At 39.8% G+C, this 15,786-nt stretch overlaps 1 protein-coding gene and 1 long non-coding RNA gene across 2 annotated transcripts in view; one reads left to right on the top strand and one right to left on the bottom strand.

Annotated features, from left to right (window-relative positions):
- arb2a (ARB2 cotranscriptional regulator A) overlaps positions 1-15,786 on the bottom strand; it is a 166,439-nt gene that overhangs the window by 37,336 nt on the left and 113,317 nt on the right. The window lies entirely within an intron of this gene.
- Positions 10,007-13,094, top strand: LOC143421473 (uncharacterized). The gene is made up of 4 exons (XR_013101133.1): positions 10,007-10,764; positions 11,138-11,290; positions 11,652-11,741; positions 12,317-13,094. It is a non-coding gene; the product is annotated as an uncharacterized LOC143421473 (long non-coding RNA).

The following is a 15,786-nucleotide window of genomic DNA, read 5'->3' as shown; positions in this document are numbered from 1 at the left end:
AAGTGACAGAGCGGCACTAATTAGAGAATAGCCAGTGTGTCACAGCTGCACAAAATGAAAATCGAAAATGTGTATACCCTATCTATTTACTTTCTGTCAAAAGGCCAGCTTATCAAACTTTCTGGTGGCATGTGCACCACCCAATGTTAGGTCTCACTAGAACTAGTTATATCTGGAAATCCAGAGGACCCAGATCAGTATGAGTTTCCTACTGATTATCAGCATGTAGTACGTGTGTGTGTGTGTGTGTGTGTGTGTGTGTGTGTGTGTGTGCCCCGTGCGTGTGTGTATACATTTGTAGGGCTATTTCTGAGGGTGCCTGTGAATCTGTGAGCATACATGCAGGTTTTGCTTTTGTCTATGTGGACGAGTGTCCTGTCTATGTTGATTAGATAGGAACTGTGCGCTCAGTAGATGGACATAGTGACTGACCAGCACACAGGGACAGAGAAGGCAGGAGTGGTGTTTTTCCGCTGGCTCTGTGGTTTAGCCCTGAGAGGCTCAAAGAGGTGATAACCAGTCTGTCTCTAGGTCACCCTGATAACATGGTTGTACACACAGCATTCTTCATCTTGGGGGGATATACATAAGTGAGTTTCTGTGTGAGTAGGAATGTGTGCCCGTAAGACTCCACTCAAATCTAAGGGCTCACACCACAAAACCACATTGATAAAGATTACTGGTCACAAATCACAGATTTAGGAGGTGTCAGGAGAGGTAACCTTTGAGTTTCAGAAAAATAAGCCCAAAAAAGAAAGTGAAGAGATAAAGAAAAAAAAGTGACAGTAACACTGGTCCGATTCCAGAATCTTTCAGAGAAGACAGACACTATATAACAGGATTTCAAAATGTGTTGCTTGGCCAGAAATATGCATGTCAGTCAGCATAACATGGAATACCACTTAAGAGAAATGGGACAAGTGGGAAAATGTGGGCTTAGAAAGAATCATAAAAAGTGCACACAAGTGCAAGTTAAGGCAATTGTTTTAAAGATGTTTGGTAGTTAAACAAAAGCTTGCACTGAGAACATATCACACTGGTCTTTATAACTCATTTGTTGCTTTGTGCTTCAGCTCAATGTCAAACCATTTTCAAACCATTGAAAAGTCAGCTGACACGCAGGTCAGAGTTCGCTTGGTGCAACCCGGAGCAGTGACAAGCCAGTGACGGTCAAAGGGATGTTGGAGGATAAACAAGAGAAGCAGGAAAAGAGAGCTGAGGATTAGGAGCCATAGCATCAGTTAGGGATCAACACAGCCCATCTCATTACTCCCAGGCACAATAAGCACAACAACTCTCTGAGCACTTCATAATTACTGCTTGCTATGCCACAAACAAGCTGTGTTTATTACCCCTTTCTTCTTCTTGGTGCTTTCAGTGAAGAAGAAAAAAAAATCCTCTAATTGCCATATACTTTTAATACTAGAACACACTGGTTTCATGGGCGATTTGTCTGCTCTCCTGAAGATGGGTCGTTAATAAAGTTTTTATCTGTCAAAGTGGAACACAGCAAAGGATTCAAGGTCACCGCTGCATACTCAAAATCTGGTTAGCCACTGTACCTACCATCACTTTTGTTTACATAATTATATAAATAAGCTTAAATTTTCTTCTCAGAAAAAGACAAATAAACATAATTTGAAACTGATTATGTCTCAAGGACTTTCAAGGATGACTTTTTAAAAATTCTGTAATAATAGTTATGTGTATTTCTATTGTATCTGTGTGTATTTTTAAACAATTTATAGTAACCATATTAAGCAGTTAATTATAATAAAACTGCCCAAAGAAGACAGGTGATAAACGTGATGCCAAAACATATCTAAAAAGGCTCATTTAAAAAGGTTTAAAAACAGACTAATATATTAAATATACCAGATTTTTTAAGAATAACAAAACAAAATATAAATAAATAAAATTTAAACCCACCCCACTAACCCCCTGCTACTGTAGCTAAGTAATGACAAGATGATAGTTAAACTCATGTCAAAACTGAGTTTATTTCTTTACTGGATTTGAACTGATTATTTATGTATGGAGGACATATGAAATCAAACACACACACAAAATATCATAGGTACACAAAAGGGTATGGCACACAGATGCAAGTGTTAAGCTCTAAATATGAACACACTGACAAAGGTGACTGCAAAAAAAGTTATTGCTAACTTCTTTTTAAGTCAACTGAATGAAGGGAATATTTTCACTGTTCTGGGCATCTAGTGCAGTTATATTGTACTAAAGCACACTAAAGCAGTTTATCAAGTCAGGGCTCGCAAAATTTCAAAATCCCTGGTAGCCCTTTGGGCAGGGACTCTTCAGCTTTTGGTGGCCCAAAATAAATTTAAGTAGCCCAAATAAAAAAGAGAGCAATTTTTTGATTGATGTTTTGTTACAATATTATACATTAAAGTATAATATTGTAACGGAAACAAAACATTAATCAAAAAATTGTTGAAAAAATTGTTGAAACACAAATTACAATCATCAACTCAAATACTTGGTTCTAATTGAACAGAAATTTCTATGAACTTGTAAGAATTGTGTAGAACATGAATCAGTCTGTGTCAGATCCTGAATTTAAAATTTCCACTGCAGTCACGGGTAAGAGATAAGTGGAACCAAGATCTAGGCCATTTGCTTTTTGAAGTTTGCAAATACTGCTAAATTTTGCCAATGCTAGTTCACTCTTTGCAACATAGTACGCTGTTCTAAACAGATTTTTCGGGTTTATTTTTATTATGTTATTTGCAATTGGTGTTTGTTCTGGGTAAGATATTACAGACTGCAATAATGCATTTCTTGCATTTCTCATGGGTTCTAATGGGGGTCTTTCTTAAAATTACTGGTCCCAGTAAAAAAGGCATTTGTTGACTCAGAAATCGAGGGAAAACCAACAACACACCCGGCAGAACATTATGTTATTTACACGGGTGCATTCGCTGTCAAAATAAAAGACGCGCACCAGATACGAAGCTGCAACGCGTTTGCGTCCATATAAAAGGCACTGTTTTTGTCCGCTAGAGTGGGATTTTCACGGCACATTGTGCACCAAATCTCTGTGCGTTCATCATCTGTTTGAAGCCAGCTCACCTCCTGCAACCACTTTTCCGAGAATACACGCTTGTTTTGTGGTTCGGACTCCTTCTGACATTTCTTTGGAGGTGGAGGAACACCAAAGTAATTGCTTAAAGGAGCTTGCTTCTTCGACATCTTTAAGAGTTCTAGACAAATGTCTGTCCTCCTCCAGAAAATCTTATGTATGTAAACACGCGTTGCAACTTCTTATCTTGTGCGCGTTTTTTATTTTGATAGCGAAAGCGCACCTGCGGACCACTTATGTGCAGCCCTGGTTATTTAGCTCGTCATATTGCAGCCACAGAAATTCTTTTGTCCATGAAACCATAAAGCTGCACTTTCTTTTTGCCTTATAGTCTGATTTGTCATAACTTTTCCGTTTTGTGGTCACTTCTTCACCCTGACCTGTCTTATTTGGCTGAACTAAAATATATATCCTGCTGGTTTTACACACGCACTCACATAACGCTCAGCGATTCTCTGCGCGATCAACCTCTCACATGTTTAAGCTTGCTGCGGAAGATTTCACTTGTCATGTTTGAATAGTAAGCTAACGATTGATAAGACGATGTCAGAGGAATTGGTGCGCAATTAATCGTCACTCACCAATCAGTGCTGACGATCTCTATACACAGTTCGCACGATTGCAAAGTGAAAGCAAAAAACAAGCGCAAATTCAAACGCGATTTCAATATGTCACATTGACAGTGGCTCACCGATGCCAATGACATAATTACCCAGCTACATTTCCGAAAGAATGCAAAAGCATTGAAATATATTTTTCCTTCCTATGATAGCCCGACGGGCAGGGCTGAGATTTTGGTAGCCCGACTGGAAAAATCGCTAGCCCCGGGACGTCGGGCTAGCGATTTTGCGAGCCCTGCAAGTAAGTGGATTTTGTTTTGACCCTCCTTTGTGCTTGAAAAAATTTGCATAACGTTTCACACTACAGTAAAAAATGGTTTCACTAACTAAGCTAGCTAGCATTAGCTAATAAAACCCCATCTTGATCTCTTCTATGATCATGTACAACAAGAAAGAAAAAAGAAGAACAGGAGATATCATGGTACTTATGTTGTTCTAGCCGTACTTCTTTTACCATAACCCTGATGAAACACTTTAATATTATGGGCAGTACTTTTGACCAATGAGTGTAATATATATATATATATATATATATATATATATATATATATATATATATACATATATATATATACTTATAAGCCTTATGTGCTTATATATAGTAGGTGACTTAGTCTGGAGCTCTTTTACACAAGATTCAGTAGAGCTATGCAGATGAATAAAATGAACAGACATGAAACTCTAGCAGCACTGCAATCATGTAACATGCTTCACTTTTCTAACTTCGTGTATGAAAAACACCATGTCATTTTGGCTAACTTTTTAAGTTACAAAGTTTATCGTCTCTTATGTTAGTCAGTGTTTCCCTGCTGCCCTGTCTGCTGTTTCAAACCCTTCAACATCTCAGCACCCACCTGTAGGCTCCAGGGGATGTTTACTCATAACTTCCCAATTTCTGTATTTATCAATTTTGTGGGGCGTGATGAGCTTGGAGACTTGACAAAAACTCTAATTATATTCTGGTGCCGCAAGAAATCAATCTTTTCAAACCCAAATGATCTGACGTATTTTGTGATAGAGTTGATGTTAGCCCCTACCCTCACTGTCAGCTCTTCCTTGAAAGTCCAAACCATGTGACGCATGTGACATTTATTGTAACTTCTGAATGCTTTACGTCGACTTTGTACATTTTTTGCATGCCTATACAGCACCATCTTGCTTTATATTACGTTACGGCAAGCTGGCTAACTGCTAAAACTTTAAGGTATATAGAATGAGCTCTCAGGAGCTCAGTGTCTTCAGCGTGGTACCGTGCTGGAAATGCCACCTGTGCAAGTCCAGTTGTGAAATTTCCTCACTACTAAATGCTCCAGAGTCCATTGTTATGACAAAGTGCACGCGATCGAGAACAATAGCAACTCAGCCATGAAGCGCTAGGCCACGTATAATCACAGAGGGGGGTCAGCAGGTGTTGAGGTACATAGCTTACGGAGGTAAGTCAATCACTACAGACCTCCAAACGTCATGTGGACTTCAGATTAGCTCAAGAACAGTGCGTAGAGAGCTTCATGGGATAACTTTCCATGGCCAAGCAGCTGCATCCAAGCCTCATCAATCACAATGCAAAGTGCCAGATGCAGTAGTGTAAAGCATGACACCACTGGACTCAGTAAAAAGAAGTGGAGACATGTTCTCTGGAGTGACAAATGCTGCTTCTCCATCTATCAATCCAATGGATGAATCTTGGTTTTATCGCAGCTTGTCTGACTGCATTGTCTAAGGTTTGTGTGGTGGGGGTGTGGTCTACGGCTCCGCTGCAGAGGAGGGTGGGGCAGTGGGTTCTGCTGGCAGAGCAGCTGGGACTGATTGGTGTGATCAGTCCTGCTATTTCAGTTGCCAGCTGGGATTGGAGAGAGGATGGCTGTTCTGGGAACAAGTTGTCTGAAAAGCTGCACAGAGATCTTGAAAAAGTGTCATATAAAACATAATCAGTCCTGTAACAGTGTGTACATATGGATCAATTGTGTCACAGTGATGTCGAAAACCAGTTGCGGGATGAGCCATGACCAGTGCAGCCAGTGGCAGTACTGGCAACATTGCTGGCGGAAACGGCCACCATGCACCGGGAGCAGGTGGCGTTGCATCAAGGTTAGCTCCAATGGCTATGGGATCAGGCCGAGGATCAGACAAGAGAGTTGGAGGACCTGGTTGCTCTGGCTCTAGGCAGCAGAGTCGGCCAGTCCCAGGCCTGAGGAGGAGGCTCCCCAGAACCACTACAGCTTCGTGGGCTGCAGAGCAGCTGCCACGAGAGGTGGTCTCTAACACACGCTCTATTGCCTCCCCAGCAATGAAGGGTGCTTCCCCAACTCACAGGGAGCCTCGCAATTGCTGATGCAGGTGTGTTGGAGGTGAAGGCAGCTATAGACTGGCACCAGTAATGCCTGCTGACGGAGGTGGGGCAGGTGGTCAGTGTCACCAGCCCTCCAACACCTTCCCCCAGTCCAGGAAGGATGTACACCATACCTGTAAGGTGTTTAGGGGATACACGCCAGGATATGGTCGACTCGGGATGCACGCAGACCTTGATCCACCAAACTCTGGTTCGGCCAGGGCATTGTTGGAGACAGAGTGGGTGGAGGACAAGTGTGTACATGGGGACATACAAAAATATGTCTCCTCTGGGAAGGAGGAGACTGTGTTTCAGTTCGTCTCCCGAGTCAGCATCCCAAAAGATATAGTGATTGACCAGGGCACATTGTTCTTGTCTCGCACACTAAAAGAACTGTACAAATGACTTGGAATTAAAACTTTTCGGACCACCGTCCACCACCCTCAGAATGATGGGCTGGTGGAGAGGCTGTATAAGACTTTAAAATCCATGATTCATAAGTTCATTCATGAGGATGAATGCAATTGAGATCGCTGGTTAGACCCTCTGTTGTTCGAAGTGTGGGAGGTTCCCCAGGATTTTCTCCCTTTAAGGTAACTTTTCGGCAGGAAGCCACCGGTGGAAAGGAACTGGAAAGGACCCTTTATGGTCACACAGTGAGTGGGACATGTAGACTATGAAGTGGTACAGTCGGACAGGGGAGGACTCACACAAATTTATCACCTCAACCTCCTGAAAGTGCGGAGAGAGGCTAAAACCGTTTCTCTGGTCAGCCTTGTTGGGACTGGAGGTGCCAAATTCCACCTGCCTCCATTGTGATGGCCTTCTCACACAGGCCCCGCGAGCGGACATTGCTGCATTGCAACAATATTTTGCAGATGTGTTCTCCCCCCTGCCCGGCCATACCAGCCTCATAGAAACTGCATGACGGTACACACACATGTACATAAAAGACAAAGTGTTCAGAGAGAATTGGAAATGGAAAATGGAAAAGTCAGACAGCACATGGTGTAGTGCCATAGTTCTTGTGGTAAAGAAAGATGGATCTATATGGTTCTGTGTTGACTACCATAAAGTGGATGAAGTGTCACAGTTTATCTCATCGCCGGGTCAACAAGCTCCTGGACCGGTTAGGCACCATTTGCTTTTTTTATGTTTCTGGATTTAACAAAAACGTGTGCTTTGTTAATAACTGTACAGTAATACTGGGAGACGTGGGATGAAGAAAGTTGCTAAGAGTCATAATGCTAGCATTAAAGCCTAACCACTGCTGGCATTGCTAAGAGTCATAATGCTAGCAGTGGTTAGGCTTTACTGTCCCCCTTTGGGGTTGATTGGATTAATTCCAGACAAAGCAAGAACCCAGAGTATTTTTAGCATATTCCCTACTTTCTGAGTACTCCCAACACAAAAAGTATCAAGAAACCCATACAGCTCCCAATGATCAGGAAGACACTAGCATTAGTTTTTCATCATGATCTTTACTTTTGATCCTGTTGATGCTGCAGCGATCACATGTTGTATATATAGAATTTGTTTTTTTTTTCCTAAGTAGTTTGCCACATGTCGAGGTCAGGGATAAAGGCATGGGCGGATTAAAGCCTATATCGACTCAATGAGAAAAGGCCATATGGGCAAATGAGATCCATGTCCATGAAGCACTAATCTGGGGATGCCCTGAGTGACGAAGGATGGACACTGCCCACATCTGCTAAGAGGCTTGGGAATTCAAATACAGCCAGTGGACTGCTCTACTGTATCCTGCACATTAGCGCCCCCATCTGACCCTGAATAATCAGAGAGTAAAAAAAGAGCCTTGATTGGGAAAGAAGATTAAAAACACTATCACAGTAAACAAATGTAACATTCATTCAAAACATACAGAAAGGAAACAATCATTTGAAGTTTACTGATTAAATTCAAATGAAAAGTTGTTTTGAAGTCATACATTAAAATTTAAATTCAAATGTATACAAGATAAAGGTGAAGATACTGTAAAGTAGATACAGATGTCTTTACAGAGAAATTACTACCACATAAAGAAACTTATATAGTCATTACCAGAATAATAGTTAGCGCGTGCCCCATAGCAAATAAAAGTTTAAAAAAAAGGCATAAATTAAAATGTAGAAGGTAAGGCAAGTGGAGATAAAGCAAAAAGGAGGGGGTATTTATTAGAGATTCTGTCCCAGTGATTGGCTGCAAGGCTAGTAGCAGAAGGACAAATGGACAAATCTAAGGAGCTAATAACACTGAATACGGAACGGCCCTCATGGGCAAATCTGGCACTAAGATGATAATGAGATTATAAAACCCTACTATATTGCGGCAAATTGTATAAGTGTTTCATTGAACCTTGTTGAACTTTCATTTATGCATGCCAGGCTCCTTCCCTTTTTGTCTCTCTCCTTTCTTCTCCTTCCCGGGATGATGGGTAGACTATGAGTAAGAGAAGGAGTAGAAAAAATGCCTTCTGGATAGAGTTTACCTAGTGTAGGGTTGAATAGAAGACCACAGACTGGGCTTTTCAGACATGCTTGTGGTTAGCATAATTACGGTAGCTTAAAAAATGAAAGGGTATGAGCTCTTGTCAGAGTACAAGTATATGTCCCATACATTTATCTATCGACTGCGTATACCTATTCCAAATATGTATACAAAATGTATGTAATAGGTGACAAGAGCAGTATTCATAAAACTGCGAAAGAAAGAATGGAATGAATTAATTCATCCCTGGTTCTGTTTCCTCGTCCCTGTTGGAGAGAGGTATCTCTAAGGCATAATGCTACCATCACCGTGCTTCACTATAAGGCTAATACTAGGTAAGTGATAGTCAAGTGACTGCAAATAAAAGTTGCGTGACATAGATTCATATGAGAGCATGGCTAATACTAATATAAGCTTAGGCGCAAGAGAGACAGAGTCTTTAAGGTAATTTTGTAATTTTACACACCATGCTTGTAGAATAACAACTCTTTTCCAAAACAGTTGGGACATTGTGCAACATATAAAGAGTGAGTCTGGATTGTATATTGTAAAAGAAAGCATCACCTGTTTTTCTTAACATCAGTGATGAAGTATGATGCCTGATCATATCTCAGATATGTTAGTGAGATGTCACCTACATAACATACCAGTGCTTTTGTTGTACTTTGACTGTTCATATTGAGAATTCATCTGAATAAAATGGAAATGTAAACAAGGCGTACCCAGTTTTTCCCTCTCTCAAATAAAAATTTGTAGGACCAAACAAGAGATTTATTTTTCTCTCTAACCATGATTCTCTCAAATCAAAATTTTAATGGTTGTAAAATACAATTATCACCTGTCACTGAGCAGTTATGGAATTGTTATTGTGATATGTATTTGTAAGTCTATGCTTCTGTTCGGTGTTCCACTTATTGTATGTGTAGGCGTGTGTAGGTATGTGTGCGTATATACGTGTGTGTGGATGCCAAGCACCTGCAGGCCTGATGGGCGTGGTCCTGCTAGAGGATTGGCCACGCCTGAAGCCCCACACACACCTGCTGCTGATCAGGCTCGTCGGGGGAGCTATTTAGGAGACCGATGGAGCTCCAACCGACGCGGGATCATTCCATGAGACTCCACGTTAGTCTTCAGCTTGGTTAAGTCTGTGAGTGTATGCCTACTGGAATTAAGTGTCTTGACGGCTGCCTCTGTTATTTCCGCTCAGGAGGAGTGTGGAACAGCGTAGGGCAGTAAGCACGGGGTGTGTGGACACACGAGAGTGGAGAACACAGAGCACGGACTTTTTGAGAAGACACGACACGGGAGTCACGGGAGTCACGGGAGAGCACGGGAGAGCACGGGGATTTACTGTTATTGTTCCATTCACTGTAAATAAACGCACTGCTTATACACAGAGCACTACGCCTGGGCCCTCCTTCCCTACTTCCCCACGGTTTGCCCTGCCAAACACTGAAAAAAAGGGACTGGCCATCTCTTGGATTTATGTAAGCATCTTGCATGTATTTAACACAATTGCCTCATGTTTTAAAGATAAATGTAACTATATAGTGTAAAAACGACATGATATGCAGAAAGGGTGTATTAAATTGTTCATATCATGTTCAGGTGAAGTAAGTCAATAAGATAGCAACGTTAAATCTCGTGAAACCACGCGTGATTTCATCTCGCGGGCTTTGGATCGTGGTTTAAAAAATGCATCCATCTCAGTCAAGTCGAGCAGCCAACTCTACGTTTTTTGGTATGTCTTGATTTTTTGAATTAATATTTACCATATTTCAGCCAAATGTAGTTAAACGTCTAAAGTGCCGCCATGTAACATGCTAAAAAAGAGCCGTTAGCTTATTTGCTGTTTTATCTGTTGTCAAAGAATTGGCGCTTTTTCATTTGAATTTGTCTTTGGCACAAGAGCCGTAATATCACATTAAACCTAATTGCGAGGCACTCATAACATAATTTGGTTTTCTGTGTGAATAGATTTGTCAACTGACTCTTCAGTTACATTGTGTATTTACTGCACCGTGGTGTTAGTGAGATTTTGGACATTGAACAGCTTTAGCTAATATCATCAGCGGTATTATGCTAGCTTACATCCCTACCCCTCCTGCCCTCACCTGCTGTCCTTTTGTTTTTGTTTTTGTTTTTGTTGATGCACATTGAGAGACCACATCTATTCTGCATTTCACCAGGAGTCAGCTGATGGATTGTGGGTTCAAGGTGTTATGGTAAGAAAGTATATTCTATTTTCGCTTAAGGTTTCTGTAACTTAATTATAATAGGTTTTTTATAATTATTAGGTGCATGCATACTCAAATAGACCACCCTATTAATACAACTGAGAAATCCAAAATCTGCCATAGGTTTAACTTATACCTGTATGTATTGTCAGAAAGGTGATTACTGGACTCACATTAATGCACACTTGAACTAAAATGAGGTTGTAATTTGTGGGTTCTTGGGTTGCAAATCAGAAATAAACATCTTTGGATTTTTTTAATCCCATAAGATCTGGAAACACAGTTTTTATTCAACAAAACATTACTGATTAACCAAGCACAGTGCCTGCTGTTATTTCAAAATAATTTTATGTCATTTTAGATGAAATGCAGCATTCCAGTGCATCCCAACCATGCCTTTACAGTCAAGGTTTCTGACGGAGCTGAGTTTCTCTCTGACAGTCTGCTGAAAGTGTTTGCAAAGTGATCGGGGGAACAGGGCACAAAGCTAAAGGATGTAGCTGCCATAATGACAGTAAGAACTTTAAAATTCTTTAACTACAAAGTGTATATGTATTGCATTAGGTCAGTAAAAGATTTTTATGCTGCATCCATTGAAACAGTCAACTATTACCTGTGAGTACTGATTCCACCGAAAGGATGCCATAATTTTCGTCATGCATTTACTGGCCCACTGAGAAAAATTGATCTTTTAAAAAAAATAAATGTTCTGGAAACTATATATCCATAAAGTTGATGTCAAACAGGAACTTTTGATATTGCTTTGTAGATGCTGGTGTTGCATGTTGACTGGTTTAAGTTTTTGTCTGGGATCATTTTCTTCTGTGCTACTGAAAAGTTCACAAATCTCTGTTTTCTTTGTTATAATACTTTAGGATGACATTAATGCTCGAAGGGAGTCCCTCATCAAAGTGCTCCGCATCTGTGTGAAAGACAATTGCAACATCTTGGTGCAGGAGTTCATGGTGAGTGTTTTATGAGTAGATTGTGGCTTTGCAACATTTAAAAATGCATTTAGTTATCCACTTGATCCTCATTGGACTGGTTAGGACCAGTAGTCCTCTTTAATAATTTGAAGTTCACATGAGGCCTGGTAGTGAACTCGGCCGCCGGCCCTTGAGGCCCCACCCCTGTATTAGGGGTCACATCAGTGTGAAAAAACTTTAAATTTGTCATTCTAGTGAACAAAGGAAAATCCCACCAATATTTACATTAGCTTTTGTTTGAAAAAAAAAAAAAAGACCAACAGCTAACCAAATTGTGGGGCTGAAAGTCTAAATTCTAACATCTTCTGAGTGACAAAACCTGGATTTCTGATGGGCCGGTGTCTTTCTAACAAAAACGAATGTAAAATTATGTTTTTCACCCTCTCTTAGAAACTCTGTTAGACCATGAATGGCAGCATGGCAGGCCACTCTTTGGCTATAGCTATTTACTATGTTGCTTGCATTGGTTTAAATTACTCTAACATTAGAACTGGTAGATTCAAAAGAGATGAGTTTAAAAGGGAATCTTAAAAAAATGTTTTGTGTTTAACCAGGACTTGACTGAGGCCACTGCACAGATTGAGAAAACCACAATGAACATCTGTCTCCAGAGGATGCACCAGGCAATGACTTTTCTGATGTTGGCATCATCATCGAGAGTATAGTAGTTCTTCAAGATCTGGATAACGTGACCTTTGCAGTAGCCATGCTGTTTGGACCTTTTTTATTCCTTCAATATGAGTTACCCATCACAACTCTGCTACACTTTTGAGGTGATTCAAAGGGTGGTAATGGAGTTGGAAGCAACTCAGCTCTCAAGAAAAGTTCACAACTAAGACAAAACTGCTCCTGCAATGAAAGCTCACTGTTATGCATGTGAGGTGACCAGCTCTAGGTGAGAAGACATTTAAATCTCACACTTGTTCTGCTGCATTTTTGAAGCTCAATTCCAGGAACAGATCGCAGGGTTCATTTTTATATACACTGCAACTGCCATGAGGACGAGCCGTTTTTTTGTTGTTGTTGTTGTTTGTTTTTCCTTTTACTCTGTACAAGTTCTCTGTTTGGCAGCATTTTTAAATTTCTCTTTGTATTTTTTCTTTCTTTTACTAGTGAAGAGATGTAGCATGAACAGTTATGCAGTCTAAATATCCCATATGGGCCGTGTGAAATGGTATTTTCAGTTTCATTCAGTTGAAGTAAAGAACGTTGAATATTTCTAAGTGTGCTGTTTTGAACCAAGATGTCACAGTATGATCAGTGCTGTAATTTTTGACAGTCACTGTATCAATGTTATTTTTGCATCTCTTGAATAAAGGTTTTGACCTGCAAGTGCTAATTTCTTTAGTTATTGGGGTAAAATGGGTAATGTTGATAGGAAGGTGTTTGCCAATTCAGTAACCCAATTTAATGTTAATGGAAACTAACATTACCTCAAATTGTTTAGTTATAATTGTTGTTTAACTGAATCTTGACGTCAGAGGCCTTAAATAGAATGTTTTGATTTGTTCTTTCCCAACATTTTTCAAAAGAAAGAGTCTAATTTCTTTGCTGTGATTGATTCCAGAGAACACGGAAGAACTGACATTATTTAACTGTTGATTTATGTAGATTCAGTAGTGGAGTAATGTCAGTTTAATTCTTTACCTACTGTCAATGCAGTGAAATTAGACATTTTGTTTTGAAAGGTTACTGGTGGATGCCAGCAACCATCTTGGAAGAGGACAATATAATCTGTTATAAGGCCTCCATTTGAAAATTGTGTATTTGATACTAGAATATAATAGCAAAATGTAATTTGAAGATAACATGCAGTATTTAAGTGACCAAGTAGTATTGGGTAAAAGTTATTGAATGGTGTTGGGATAAAGTGAGAAAATTGTGAAGGATTAAAATATTTCAAGAGCTCAAATTACTTCATCAAAACATGTTTAAGTCACATTTTATCAACACAAATTGCACAGGTTTATTGAACATGAATAAATTGTGTTAATTTAACTCAATTGTTTAAGTTGCTGCCAAAGCAAAACATCTGTGTGCAACAAATGTCCACCATTGAATTAAGTAAATCCAACAACATATTTTTTTCAGTGAACCGTGACAGTACCAATGAAAAACAAAAAACACTAATTCTGTCCTTTTAGAGTACTCACAACACAAATTACAGGATATATAAGAATGAAAAGGGGGTAAACATTTGGAAAAGATATGTGACATGCTGTCTTTCTCTCTGTTATGCAGGCAAATTTCAGTCAGATGTATCTGTTATTTAGGCTTATGGTCTTATGAATTGGTATTCTGATCATTTGAAAGACTTTATGATACTGAATTCAATATGTTAGAAATTCAATATGAACACTTTGAAACAGAAAAATACATTTGTGAGTCACTGACATCAGCATTTTCCACATCATCATGATTTAGTCTAGCAATGATTTGACCCAGACAATGCCCCGACCCTCTGGATCCAGATCAGAGGTTAGCATCCAGTTCACCTGAGTTTACCTCTCTACATCCTGCAATTCTGACACAGAATGTGCAAGTGAGGCTACGAAAACACATAATAGGTATGTGAAAACACACTCGTAAAACACACATGCACACACACACACATATACAAGATACACACATTCACTTCCATGTGACCTTCTACCAAGGCAGCGGACTTCCACCCTACCAAGCTGAAAAAACAGAGGTTAGAGGAGGTGAGCTTCATTTGAGTGGGTCTAAATTTCCCAAATCAGCTCACACAAATATCAATCACACACTGTGTGTGTGTGTGTGTGTGTGTGTGTGTGTGTGTGTGTGTGTGTGTGTGTGTGTGTGTGTGTGTGTGTGTGACAGATTGATGTTTTTGTGTGGTGAAGAAGTGGAGACAGCTAAAGGTGTTTCACAGTCAGCAATGCGTGGATCAGGGAGGTGAGGGTTACAGTCAAGTCAAACCTAGAGCAGGATGAAACACATTTGCAATAAAAGCTTGACATTATGTGTCAACATACCTACTTTTATTTAAAAGTACTCATTTTTTGTCTATGGGTCTAAGTACATTATTAGTTTAAAAAATTCAAAGTGTCCCCCCTTGTCATCACACAAAAATAATTCTTACTTCTGTAACAATTCATGATACAGATAATAATAATAATTAATATTTGATTTTAACAGCAAAAGTAAAAAAAAAAATACATCCAATACATATATATGTTATACAGGAAATGAAAGTGAGTCCCATTCTGCAGTCCATTATGGTTAATTACAGCATTGTGCTGGGACTCTTGTACTAGAGCATGGTTGGTAATTAAAGTACAGGTAAGACATTAACTTACTTTTGTTAGCCATTAATCAGTGTTTACCTTCAGAGAGCTCCCCCTTTGTAATTAATAATCAGCTTGGACAATGAATAATCACCCAAGAGGAAGTTGTGTGTTCATGTGTGTGTTTTTATGTATTGGTGTGTTAATAGCAATGGGGTTTTCCCAAAGTACAGCCTTACTAATAAATGAATAATCTTCAGTCTCAGAAAACCCCCTCCAAAAACTTCAAACAAGGCAACCCCCCCCCCCCCCCCCCCCCCAACAAAAATAGAAGAGCCATTACAAGTAACACTCTCCTGTATTTGCTCTTTTTTTATCCATCTATTTCTGATCACCCTCATTCTCTCCAACTTTGAACGGTATCCTTTGCTTGGCATCTAAACAGTCCAGGTTTGGAATGATTACATGTTGGGAAGGCTTCTGCAACCCCCACATTAACAAGCACCCGACTCCTCAACTTATTTCTGTCAGCCTTGCTTCTACTCCAACACACACATGCGCAAACACACAAAGGGAGCTTTTCCAGAAAGAGATTGGTTCCACTTTATCTGCATATTTAGCCTGTGTTCAGTGTGCTGCTAACTGATAAAATTCTGCAAGTGTGCCAGGCCCCTGCCAAATGCCAGAGCACCGACCTTCTTAGGAGGAACAAATTCCTTTAGCAAAAATTTACAGAAAACAAATTAAAAAAACAAACAAAAACCCCAAAACAA

This window comes from Maylandia zebra, linkage group LG12, assembly GCF_041146795.1.
Source record: "Maylandia zebra isolate NMK-2024a linkage group LG12, Mzebra_GT3a, whole genome shotgun sequence".
Taxonomy (NCBI): domain Eukaryota; kingdom Metazoa; phylum Chordata; class Actinopteri; order Cichliformes; family Cichlidae; genus Maylandia; species Maylandia zebra.
The sequence above is the reverse complement of the archived record's forward strand: the minus strand, read 5'-3'. Positions and strand labels throughout refer to the sequence as shown.